The sequence below is a fragment of the Argopecten irradians genome, chromosome 1, assembly GCF_041381155.1.
Source record: "Argopecten irradians isolate NY chromosome 1, Ai_NY, whole genome shotgun sequence".
Taxonomy (NCBI): domain Eukaryota; kingdom Metazoa; phylum Mollusca; class Bivalvia; order Pectinida; family Pectinidae; genus Argopecten; species Argopecten irradians.
In genome coordinates, this window is record NC_091134.1 from 23743236 (window position 1) to 23754523 (window position 11288).

At 38.9% G+C, this 11288-nt stretch overlaps 1 long non-coding RNA gene across 1 annotated transcript; it reads right to left on the bottom strand.

The window, feature by feature from the left end:
* Positions 1-217: 217 nt before the first annotated feature.
* Positions 218-5593, bottom strand: LOC138321493 (uncharacterized). The gene is made up of 2 exons (XR_011208339.1): positions 5268-5593; positions 218-2201 (listed from the first exon to the last, which is right to left on the bottom strand). It is a non-coding gene; the product is annotated as an uncharacterized lncRNA (long non-coding RNA).
* Positions 5594-11288: the final 5695 nt, after the last annotated feature.

Sequence of the window (11288 nt, forward strand, 5' to 3'; positions counted from 1 at the left end):
GCGAGCGAGTTTGAACATTTCACATGCATTTCACCACCATAGGCTTTTCTGGCATATAACAGTAAAACCGACTGATCTAATTTCCATTAGAACTGGGTTTGTCCGATATTTTTTATGTTCTCTTAGACTGAATTGTCCCTTTAACAACTCGACAACCGCTCCAGACAGTATCGCCATGTATAAATTGTGTAAATTATATGTATAACAAGTGATGAAGTTAATTTGTTTACATAAAACATTTAATCAATATTGGTGAAATAGCCAAACATGAAATAAAATTCAAAGTTATACAATAACCACACTATCGGATGCACCGGGATTCATATACCATCCAGATATAAAAAAACGTATAACAAAAACCACAACAGTAATGAGAAAGAAACGCTGATTAAAATATTACAATATAAAAGACACCCGTAATATTACCGAATTATATTGTCTTTGCCTGGAAAGTTATCGTTATTATTTGCAATAAACGACGATAGCCCCTATAGAATATAATAAGACTCTCTCATATGTGGATATGGAGGATAGGGATATTCTACCCGGGGTCACAAGCCTTGGCTTTTACATTTTGTGATCCCGAGGGAAGAATATTACTTTCCTTCATATCCACACATGAAAGAGTGTTTTTCTCCCATACCTCGATGTTTTATTGCAATTACATATATACTACTATAATTATCCGCTATTTTGAAATAAATTCCAAAAAAAAATGCGACTGCAAGTCAATTCTCCATACATGAAAATTTCTTGATTTTTTCAACGCAAATCAATTTGCTTGTATATTTTAAAGTAAACCAAGCCTAGTTTCTGAAAACGAAATGTCAAAGACGGTCCACCGCTGACAAACAGTATTTTTTTCTCTGTCAAAACCAGGAACAGATGAATTACAATTTACATGTAGAATTTTCTTCAGATACAAGTTACTCACTTTACAACATTACCACCATTGAATTTTGAGCTTCTGATTTTACTTAATGATAAAACTATGAATATAATTAATTGCATCCCGAAAAAAATCCATGGCTCTATATCCTAAATGAAATGAAGCACTGATTGCGCATTCACCGAAAGCAAAATTAATTATCTTATATTTATTTTTATGTTTATTAGACATAATTAAACACCAATTATTGTTCAAATAATGATTATCGTTTATGCTCTGTCGGTGGGGAAGCATCTTTAAGATTGTACCAAGAAAACAGTATTTTTGACGCTGTGACGTCACGAGGCTTTATTGCATAAATAACCCCAGGCATGTTGAGTGTATTAATTGGTATGAAAGAAAATAATTTCTGTGTTTCACATATCATACTTCCATTTAAAATTGTTTAGTGGCAAAAGACAAATCATAAAATCGAAATAAGAAATAAATACAATGAACATATTAAAATGTCTGTTTCTACAACATTTGAAAAAATGAGAAATCTACCATTGCCGGTCGTCTTCATCACAAAGGGAATTATGTCCGTTTAAAGTCGGTGTTCCAAGAGCTCTTCAGTTGTCAAATATTTTTTTAAACAATATTTATATCTAGCTGTTTTTATTGGCGTCGTTGATATCATCTTTATTCTGTCCTTCGATATTGTATGGTTTGGCCGTTTGGTTATATAGTTCATATGATGTGCGCATATCTACCCGAAGTAATTTCCTTACGATTTCGTACAATGTGTGATATAGGTACGAGAAATAAGTTTGGAATGTTTGTCGTTATTGAGAGAGGAATAAATTATCAAATGATTTAAAAAATGAAATCATCGAGACACGCACTGGGTACAACAATGTACGTACAAATGTACGTTGAAACTCAGATTAATATACCACATTTAATCTTTATAAACGTACATCCACTACGAAATAGCACATTGTCGAACGTGTTGCGGTATTGATCATTTCCCGTAACGAAACGGAGATTTTCCAAGCTTCCGGTGATGTTTGACTTTAACGTGTCTGCCTTTGTGGTTTGCTCTATTCCCCTTTCTCGGATGTGCTTTCCATGGGCGTTCACCAAAGAATCGGAAACGCGCATGTCTCTTTTGTATCCCGGAGGAGACGCCACAGCATGTATACACACGCTGGTGAAGGGCTTCCGGAGTGACGTCACCTAAAGATGACTTCAACATCTTTACTGTGGGTTTGCCGAAACAGCAAGTGGCAAAAATCACCATCAGTATTAAAACAAATTTCAACATCTTGGCCTAGAAAAAAACAACAACAAAAAACAAGAAATTAGAAATGTTTTCGCTAAAAGAACTTTCAACAGTACTAAATCACCATCAGTATTAAAACCAATTTCAACATCTTGGCATAAAAAATAAAATAAACAAGAGGCCCAAGGGCCTTAACGGTCATCTGACTATCTTGGCAATAGCTGTATAGAAAAATAATTAGATATGGTGTCATGGTAGCCATCTTCAATCTGGGATCAACCAGAGATATAACAACACTTTGACAAGATCATATCAGTTGCATTTCATGTTTCAAGTTTCAGTTAAATTGCAATGGTAGAACTTGAGAAGAAGTTCAAATGTGTTTTCAAGATTGCATCTGTGGCAACCATCTTGGATCATCTGTGGCAGCCATCTTGGATTTTGGATCAACATAAAATATAACAACACTTGGTATGGACCATGTCAGGATCATTTCATGCAGGTTTCAGCTTAATCACACTGATAGAACTTGAGAAGAAGTTCAAAATTCAAGATTTTGGAATATTTGACTCTCGTGACCTTGATAGTAGGTCAAGGTTATTTATTTCCACAACTTTGATAGCCCTTCATCTCAGCATGCTATTGACTAAATATGAATACCCTGGACCTTTTGGCTAATTAAAAGGTGTAGTTAAAAGATTTTAGCTTAATTGACCCCTGTGACCTTGAAAGAAGGTCAAGGTCATTCATTTTTATAACTATGGTCACCCTTCATCCCAGCATGCCACCAGCAAAATATGAGTATCCTGGACTTTTGGGTTAGTTAACAAAAATCGTTCAAAGATTTTAGCCTATTTGACCCCTGTGACCTTCAAAGTGGGTCAAGGTCATTCATTTTTACAACTTTGGTAGCCCTTCATCCCAGCATGCTATAGGCCAAATATGAGTACCCTGGATCTTTCGGTTAGTTAAAAGAAGTCGTTCAAAGATTTTAGCCTATTTGACCCCCGGTGACCTTGACAATACGTCAAGATCATTAATTTTCACAACTTTTGTAGCCCTTTATCCCAGCATTCTACTGGCTAAATATGAGTACCCTGGACCTTTTGGTTAGTTGGAAGAAGTCGTTCAAAGATTTTAGTCTATTTGACCCCTGTGACCTTGAAAGTAGGTCAAGGTCATTTATTTTCACAACTTTGGTAGCCCTTTATCCCAGCATGCTACAGGCCAAATATGAGTACCCTGGACCTTTCGGTTAGTTAGAAGAAGTCGTTCAAAGATTTTAGCCTATTTGACCCCCGGTGACCTTGACAATACGTCAAGGTCATTAATTTTCACAACTTTTGTAGCCCTTTATCCCAGCATGCTACAGGCTAATTATGAGTACCCTGGACCTTTTGGTTAGTTAGAAGAAGTCGTTCAAAGATTTTAGCCTATTTGACCCCTGGTGACCTTGACAGTACGTCAAGGTCATTAATTTTCACAACTTTTGTAGCCCTTCATCCCAGCATGCTACAGGCTAAATATGAGTACCCTGGACCTTTTGGTTAGTTAGAAGAAGTCATTCAAAGATTTTAGCCTATTTGACCCCTGTGACCTCGAAAGTAGGTCAAGGTCATTTATTTTCACAATTTTGGTAGCCCTTCATCCCAGCATGCTACAGGCCAAATATGAGTACCCTGGACCTTTTGGTTAGTTAGAAGAAGTCGTTCAAAGATTTTAGCCTATTTGACCCCGGTGACCTTGACAATACGTCAAGGTCATTTATTTTCACAACTTTTGTAGCCCTTCATCCGAGCATGCTACAGGCCAAATATGATTACCCTGGACCTTTCAGTTAGTTAGAAGAAGTTGTTCAAAGATTTTAGACTATTTGACCCCTGGTGACCTTGACAGTACGTCAAGGTCACTAATTTTCACAAATTTTGTAGCCCTTCATCCCAGCATGCTACAGGCCAAATATGAGTACCCTGGACCTTTTGGTTAGTTAGAATAAGTCGTTCAAGGAATTGAGCCTATTTGACCCCTGTGACCTTGAAAGAAGGTCAAGGTCATTTATTTTCACAACTTTGATAGCCCTTCATCCAAGTATGCTACAGGCCAAATATGAGTACTTTGGGCCTTACGGTTATTGAGAAGAAGTTGTTTGAATGAAAAGTTTACGCACGGCGCACGGCGGACGGCGGACGACGACGGACGGTGCATGATGACTATAGGTTATCCTGACCCTTTGGGTCAGATGACCTAAAAATGTTTTAGCTAAAAGAACTTTCAACAGTACTAAATCACCATCAGTATCAAAACCAATTTCAATATCTTCATGTAGACTAAATAAGAAATTCAGTTTTTTTTTATTTATATTTATTCTATTTGATTCCATTTTTCCTATGCAAACAGTTGTTACAAAGTAATATTACATATCTGAGTACGACAAGTTTGTACATTATATTCATATGTACAATAAACATATTCCATATGTGAATAAGGGAGATTCTTCCATAGCAAAGAAGTAAATAGCATACATCCTTATGACTTCAGCTACAGTGTATAAAAATAAAAAATAAAAACGTGAATACATATACTTAATGTTATCTTGACTATGTCCACCATTTACTATGACATATGGATCCGTATTATTGCTTGGCGTAATAACGTATTAACGTATGAATATCTTAATGAATAAAATATTCTCATCTTTTCAAGTTGATATTCTATATGGGTTTTTTTCAAATTTAAAGTACTGACCGATAATTATTGCAAGACAATAGAAGTATGAATATTCGAAAAAGGGAAAACTTTTGAAAAGTAGGTAACATCTAGAATTGATATTACATACGTATAATGCTGTGCTCAATATCAATGTCCATAAAGTTTACAGTAAGATATGTGTAAATCAAAACAGAGTTTCGTAATTCGTCAAAAGGATATTTCTTTTAATATGCGCAGAAGAGTGTCACATGAATCAACATATACAACTGTTTAAAAATGGCAACTGAACATCGGATAAAAATACATTACAGTACCTGTTTTACCTATTTGTTAGTAATATGTAACTTGCCTGCAAGTATTTGCATTGTAATAAAAACAGAATTTTACAAGACAAAACAAACTTACCTTAAGATAGCGGATACTCTCCGATCCAGAGCTATCTAGAATTTCCCACCGTGTTTAAACGTAAGCACAGAATCCGTGGAGTTTTCCTTAATAAAAAGCCACACCTTCTGTACGAGCTGTTAGTCTTTTATACTACACACCTTTAGAACGGACGTCATACTTGGTATGTACGACAAACACTTCGTACATCTGCTACATCTGTAGGTGTTACTTACGTGCTAACCAATAAAATTGCTCCATCCTGTTGTGAGCTCCCTAACTCCTTCCAATCCGAACCTGCGGTTCCGGAAGAAGCTACCCTTTCCTGCTGTAGGAAAGGATGATTATCATAATATGCAACTTAATATAGATAAAAAATGTTTTGTATAAATCACTTAAGCTAAATCCGTCTAGGATGTAATTACTCTTTAAACTATATCCTAGATATAATTATAAGTGGCCGCGTGGTTAGGATATCCCGACATACGTATTACCACAAGCCCCCACCCATGTAGAGCAGTTGCAAGGTACTGACCGCTGGCGGAGGTTTTTCTCCGGGTTCTCCGGCTTTCCCCCACCAACAAACCTGGCACGACCTAAGTGACCCTGTTAACAGGACGTTAATCAACTGGAATTTTAATTCCATTGAGTGTGAGGTCTGGATCGTTGTGTGGTTTTCGTTTTTGACAGAAATGCATGCATACAGTTTTTGATCTTTAAAATCTAAAGCTATTTTCGTCAGCCCAATTCTGTAGTTTGCCTAAACATTGTTGTAGTTGTCGTTCTATAGTGTACATATTTTTTTTAATCTGTAACAGATCAAGAAATCATCCACAAATAGAGACCCTTCCGTAGATTGGCCAAGACATTTGGTTATGCCGTTAATTTTTAATCCTAAAAGTGTGACATACAGGATACCACCTTGAGGGACAACCCATCTCCTGTGTCTTGTTTTGGAATAAGTTGAACCCGTTTGAACTTTGAAATGCCTGTCAGATATAAAATTTGAAATAAACTTTGGCAAGTTACCACGTATACCGATATCATGGAGATCGCTCATGATTCCATATTGCCAAGCCGTGTCGTATGCCTTTTAAAGGTCAAAGAATACGGCCACAATATTTTCTTTCTTGGCAAAGGCTTCTCGTATAAATGTTTCTAGTCTAACTAAGTGGTCTACCGTTCCCCTGCGGTTTCTAAAGCCGCTTTGCAAAGGACTTTAAATATTGTTTGATTCCAGGAACCAAACTAATCTAGTATTTATCATACGTTCTAGAGTTTTACAAATGCAGCTCGTCAATGAAATAAGACGATAGTTATTGGCATCAGTAGCTCCTTCCCGGGCTTCGGAAGAGGTATAATAGTAGATTCCATCCACGTTTCGGGAATATTGCCAGAAGAATAAACTTGGTTAAATATACTTAAAAGACATTTTAGAGTCTGGTAATTGTTTTAAAAACATATATGGAATTTCGTCTGGTCCAGCGCCGAGTCCTTTGATTTCTCAAAGGACCCGAGCAATTCTGGTATCTCGAAAGGCCGATTGTAACTTTCAGTATTGGAGGATTTAAAATTAAGACTTCTCTTTTCCTTTTCTTTTTTAAATTTTTTGGAAAGTTTTTGAATAATTTTTTGACGGATTAATTTTTAGCAAAATTTTTGGCAAAGACGTCAGCTACGTCGGATTTTGAAGAAAATATTTTATTTTTGTTAATGAAGTGGGAGGATGGTGTTGCTTTTCTTTTTCCCACTGATTTTACCAATCTTTTCCCAAATTTTCTTCGAAGATGTGTTGGAATTAATTTTTTGAGACGTACTCTTTCCAAGTACTTCTCTTGTCAGATTTGATAGACCTTCGAGCTTTTGCTCTCCATATTTTTTTAATGTTATAGTTTGAGCCGATTGGCGTAGCCAAGTACCGCCTCAGAGCTGCATTTCTACCAGATCTATTGATAAATGAATCATTTGAGAGAAGGAACTTTGTAGGTTTTGGCACGGATTTTTGGTATGGTTTTTGTAGCGATAGAAGTGAGCGTTTCTGTGAAAATTTTAACGGGGTCATCAAGGTTCAAAAAGTTATCCTCAATGAGCTCCTCTGCGCACAAGTTTTTAAATTGAACCCAGTCCGTCTAATGTAGATTCCAACGAGGAATAGGTTCCTCAAGTTTTAGTGACCCTATGTTTTTTTTTTTATATAATTGGAAAGTGATCGCTCCCATAAAGATCATCGTTAACCCTCAAATCATAATCCAGAGAAATTGATCGATGGCACAACGATAGATTAATGTGGGTAAGCGAACCCAGAGGCAGGGTGTGTAAATATGTTGGGGCATTGGTGTTATAAAGACATAAGCTGTTTTTATTAATAATCTCTTCGATACGTCTACCTCTATCGCTGGGGGAGCCCCAGAGGCTATCATGACCGTTAAAAGTCACCCATGATAAGATATGGCACTGATAGTTGCGATACGATGTTACTAAGTTGATCACAACTAAATGGAGCATTTGGAGGTAAATATATAGAACAGACCGTTATTTTTTTGGTGAAGAGTTGCACTTATGGCGACAGTTTTGTAAGGTGGTGTTTAGCTGGATGTGTCTGTGAGGGACGTTTTATGTACCGCCACCGCCACACCACCTGATGCCCGGGCCGTCTGTTGTTGGGGAGTTGGTGTATAATGTAAATTGTCTGAGATTGATGGTGTCTTTCAGCATCACTTCTTGAAGGCATAAATATATATGGGTTCTTCGTTTGTATAAGATGTTTAAGTTCTTCTATATTCGCTTTAAATCCGCGTATGTTCCATTGTATGATTGTGTTGGTCAAGGTGCTCTCTGAGGATAGTTTGTCGGACAAGTAGGCTGTTTGGTGACGTTAAATGTGCTGTCACCAAAATTGCTGTCGTCCGAAAGAACATCATAGATGTTCCGACCAAGGATAGGGTCATCTGATCCCTTACTGGGTTTGTTGTTTAGTGAAGGGAGCCTCACCAGCTTTAACTTGGTGATTTTGGTCTGGCGTTGCTTCTGCGTGTGTTGTGTTTTCTGGTCGTTTGGCCTTATCAGGAAGTGTTTGTAACTTCAATAGACGGTTGAGATAAAGCACGTCTATGACGAGCACCGGTAACTTTTTTTCATATACTTAATTTTTTTTGTACTTTTTTGTTGCGTAAATCCTTGAGACACCGATGGAATTGACGTTTAAGCTCCAGGTGGCCCCAGCAGGTAGTTTTGTGTGTGGTTTGTATTGTGGTTTTAGAAGTTGTTTCTGTGGACCCGACTTGAACCGTTTCGGGTCCCCCACAATGACTTTTGCAGGCCTTAGCATCAGCCATGTCTGGGACACAACATTGCCTAAGTTAAACTTATCAACCAAGGCCTGGACTGACGCATGTTTGACTGTGACACTGTCAACAGGCGTCTTTGCGCGAGTGATCTGTGCGATAAGTGGCCACATTCAGGTCTGAACACTCGACTATCCTCCCTAGCTTCGGGGAAAGAGGACACTTCGTGTATATTTGACCCGTAATATCTCCCTCTCCCGAGTCCAGGCAGACAGGTACGAGCAGACGCAGCATGGTCACACCCCCGCAATTGACGCAATGACGGTCGACAATGTCACATTCGTCTTTTTCGTCGTGGTCTTCACGGCCACAGTACTGACATACCATCTTTCGTCTGCATTTGCTCTCATGATGGCCGTACCTCTGACAGTTACGACACTCAATGAATTTGGTATGTAGACGGTGACAGTATAACGCTGGTAATCAATAGTTACGCTCTGTGGTAACGTTGGTGTAGCGAACGTCAATATGAAGGTGTGTGACCAAGTTTCCACGCTTTCTGGTCATGATTCTTTTCACGAACGTGACTGGAATGCACTCCTCTTTTTCACACACACACTGAGGCCGGTAAAACTATTGGTTTCCAAGGAGGTTCTCCGCTTTTTGCTTGCGGAAAACGTCTACAAGGAGATCACCCGATCCCAAACGCTTGACAGATTTGACATCGCCAGCAATGCATTTTGATTACCCTTTTCGCAATAAAAGAGACGATAAACCTGCAGTGGTCTTACCACTCTGTGTAGAGGACATGACCAGAAACTGTGGGAATGTGTTTGTTGTTGTACCGTTTTTTGTTTGTTGATTCCTTTTGGGGAGAGTTTGGTAGTAGTTCCATTTTGTTTGTTTTGGGGAAGCCCATCTTTCAGAGTTATATACAATTCGCTAGCTGTGCCCCCATCCACCTCGGAGCCCAACAGGGGGGACACTCATGATGAACATGGATATCCAGTGTCCAAAGTGCCAGGGATACACAGATAGTATACTCGGAAGAATATTTCGAACGAACCACAATTCAAATCAAGCTTGCGACAGCACGCTCTCGAGATTAATAATAAATATAAGTCCGGTGTAAGCACATCCACAAGATCGATCAGAATCAAGACAATCAAAATTAAACTCACGATTGACCCTAAGCCACCGCCTTGTTGGAAATCTAGGAACCAGGGGCTTGGCATGACCAGCCGATTGCTAATACAGGGTCCATATTACCTCTCGTCTAAACCGGAGTCTGTAGCCAAGGTCAAAAAAGAAAAAGAAAAAAGGAGCAAAAACCTATTCAACCAACAGGACCTTCATCCCCCGGATACGAGATGCAACCCACGGGAAACAGGTTGGCTCAAATTGGAGCTACCGTGAAAGCCTTCATCTACACTGATATCACGCGGGGACGCACATCACACCCCCAAAAGGTAGTGTGCATCGGCAAGAGACCAGTTGCACCCAGTCTCGGTGACGTGGACCCAGCTTTAAATTTCATGGAGACCAGTTTGTTTAGACAGTGAACAGAATGTAATCTCACTGATTCTATTCTCTGTGGGCGAGTGTACCCATATGATAATCTTAGTCAGAGCTTTCATAGATGTACATGAACAATCAGTCACGAAGACAGTTGGTTTTTAAGAAAGATCTGGGTGTAACAGCAACTTTGCTCTAGCAAGGCAATAAAAACCCGGGGACCTGATACTAAAGAAAGGAAGGATTGCTGTATCCTACCAGACATTTGAGATTTGGTGAAGGCAGTGTTCAGCAAGCCAGTGTAAATGTCTTGCAAAATACTATTCAACTCATTCAAAATACCAAGAATGCAATTGAAACACATCAACATATGGAGATGTGGATGATACGATAAACAGGAGTGAATTGTCCGGGAAATTCAAGACTCGGATGTACCAACAATGAGCGTTATAGCGAATACATTTGTCTTATTTTAGTGTATATATAGCGTGCCAGTGATGACAGTGGAGGCAGTGCGAGCGGTTGGTGAGCAGATACCTTGAAGCCGCTGTTCCTCAAAGTTTTTAGTTGTATTGTAGAGCTCGCGAACAATGCTATGACCTCATCTGACACCAATGACCATAGAAGAATTCAATTCAAGTTTGGTTATCAAAGCCAGAGACAGTTACTGATGCTTAGGGCACAGGCGTCCGCTTTCTGGTTTGATGAAAAATATAATAACCTACCCCTACTATATGTTACCCCTATATAGAACATATAGTAGGGTTGCATATAGTAGGGATAGGATTTTTTTTTTTTTTTTCCAAAACCAGATGCGGACGCCTATGCTTAGGGAAAGCAGAGAAATTGTAAGGTGAGAGGTGCGAAGATAGATATCAGATCTGTGTGTAAAATTGTCTGCGAGGAAGACAGTGAAAGAGGCAGTCTCCCCCGAGACCTAATGACATCGTTGGTAATGTGGCAGTGGACAGGCAAGCACTTTGTGTAGCAACTAGAACAAAAAAAGGGGGAACTACAACAGATGACGAAAAGAGACAGCTTATTTGGAAGGAGGTCTGCCTGTTAGAAGAGAATGCCAGAAAAGTCCGGGTAACCGCTTGAAGAAGCAAGGCAGCTGGCTACACCGGAAAGGTGCAGAGACCACAGTTTTTTTTTATGTTAACTAGCAAACTTGGTAGCAAGGGGAATTTTAGGGGAACCAAATTACAGACTCCGTGGCAAACCGTCAAATTACAAAGTAGGG